This window comes from Anomaloglossus baeobatrachus, chromosome 11, assembly GCF_048569485.1.
Source record: "Anomaloglossus baeobatrachus isolate aAnoBae1 chromosome 11, aAnoBae1.hap1, whole genome shotgun sequence".
Taxonomy (NCBI): Eukaryota; Metazoa; Chordata; class Amphibia; order Anura; family Aromobatidae; genus Anomaloglossus; species Anomaloglossus baeobatrachus.
Genome location: NC_134363.1, coordinates 87,534,180 through 87,536,344, shown reverse-complemented (window position 1 = coordinate 87,536,344; position 2,165 = coordinate 87,534,180). Strand labels below are relative to the sequence as shown.

General features: G+C 48.1%; 1 non-coding gene across 1 annotated transcript; it reads right to left on the bottom strand.

Annotated features, from left to right (window-relative positions):
• Positions 1-1,756: 1,756 nt before the first annotated feature.
• Positions 1,757-1,837, bottom strand: TRNAS-CGA (transfer RNA serine (anticodon CGA)). Its single transcript has one exon. It is a non-coding gene; the product is annotated as a tRNA-Ser (tRNA).
• Between the last annotated feature and the right edge of the window lie 328 nt (positions 1,838-2,165).

The following is a 2,165-nucleotide window of genomic DNA, read 5'->3' as shown; positions in this document are numbered from 1 at the left end:
AGCAACAGCTCTAGAGTCCTCACCCACTCCAGGCCTCAGTCTGCATGACCGAGAGGTGAAGTTCCTGCTGTACGCAGATGACCTCCTGCTACTCTCCCCAACTGAAAGAGGCCTCCAAGATAGCCTGGCAGTACTGGAAACATTCAGCACCACATGGGCGCTTCCCATCAACCAAAAGAAGACCAAAGTCATGGTGTTTCAGAAGAGGAACCAGAACAAAATAAACACTCCCTCCTTCACATTAAATGGCTCCACGCTGGAGAACACCAGCAGCTACACCTACCTCGGTCTGGAGCTAAGCAATAACGGGAGCCTCAAGCAAGCAGCAGAAGCCCTGAAAGGAAAAGCATGCAGAACCTTCTATGCCATCAGAAGACAACTGTACCACCTCAAACCACCTGTGAGAGTCTGGCTCAAGATATTTGACAGCGTCATCACCCCTATACTGCTATATGGCAGCGAGGTATGGGGCCCAGTGACCTACCCAGACCACACAAAGTGGGATTCCAGCCCTACCGAAGTCTTCCACATGGAGTTCTGTAAATATCTCCTCCAAGTCCATCGCAGCACCTCAAACATAGCCTGTAGGGCAGAGCTGGGCCGATTCCCCTTATGGTTCACTATACACAAGAGGGCGCTATCGACACCAGGCACACACACAGAACAGCAACCCCAGCTCCTACCATCATAAAGCCCTGCTGAGCCGGAGCCCAGAGCAAGCCAGGAACCCCGGCAGCCAGTCCCAGCCAAAGTCAGCAACACCCCCTGACAAAAGCCCAAATAAAAGAGATCTCAGAGAGCGGCAAGATGCAATACATAGAGGTCTGGAAGAGTGAATTAGAGAACTCCCAGAAACTCACCATCTACCGGTCACTGCGGAGGGACTACACTCTGGCCCCATATCTGGAAAGGCTACGCCACCCCAAAGACAGGCAGACCCTGAGCCTGTACAGACTGAGTGCCCACAGCCTAGAGGTGGAAACAGGGCGGCACCGACAGACATACAAGCGCGAGAGAACAGACTGTGCCAGCACTGCCAGCAGGGGGCTCTGGAGGACGAGACGCATTTCCTACTGCACTGTGACAAATACTCAGCAGTGCGGGGCTCCCACTTCCAGAATTTACCACCCATAGCCCGGGCTTTCCATCCATGGATGAGGACATGAAACTCCGCTTCCTACTGGGGGAAGAGGAATCAATGGTGGAGATCGCCGCCCAATATGTCACCACATGTGATAAGCTGAGGGGAACCTAAGACCCCTAAATGGACTGTCAGAGCCTAAATTGTGCCCCCAACTCCCCATAACCCTGATCCCCTCCCACCACACTTACTGTATTTCTCTTGCTTTGGCAACACTAATTGTATTTTGGTCCTGCCAATAAAGCATATTTGAATTTGAATTTGAATTTGAATTAGAGAGAGAGAGAGAGAGAGAGAGAGAGAGAGAGAGAGAGAGAGAGAGAGAGAGAGAGAGAGAGAGAGAGAGAGAGAGAGAGAGAGAGAAAAATCTCTTACCCAACAGCAATTCAGGTTCTTGTTTTAAATAGGATACCTTACACACATGTGACATTGCAGCAGGCCGGATGATCAACAGAAGGGGCAGAGATGCTGTAAAGAACCGATCCAATGATCACACGCACCTGTTGTGGGAGAATGACTTGAACCTATGAATCGATGCACACAAAATCAAAAAAATACACCATTCAAAAAAGTTTTTCAAATGAATTAGGCATTCGAGAAAAGCTAGAGTATCTCCGTAGTCGGCAGGATTTGAACCTGCGCGGGAAACCCCAATAGATTTCGAGTCCATCGCCTTAACCTCTCGGCCACGACTACTCATGCGTGTTAATGTAATCTTAAGTTTTACAAGCTTTTTGTTACAGTGACTTTTCCTCAAGCTCATGTTTTTTCTTTGGGAAGACCTTTAAAAAAATGGAAGATTTCTGATTTCTGTGGAAACAAAACTCCAAGGCTCATTGATATTTAAAAGTCTCATTTATTGCCAACTTCCTATAGAACCTTGGACAATTCAATCCTTTTCCCAAATCTAAAATTGTTCAACTCTCACTTTCATGCAAAACCCACTTGTTAGATGGCGTTGGCCATGGGATTCAAATGGATCATACTATGGATTCTTTGACCAATCACGTGTTCTGCTCATGGT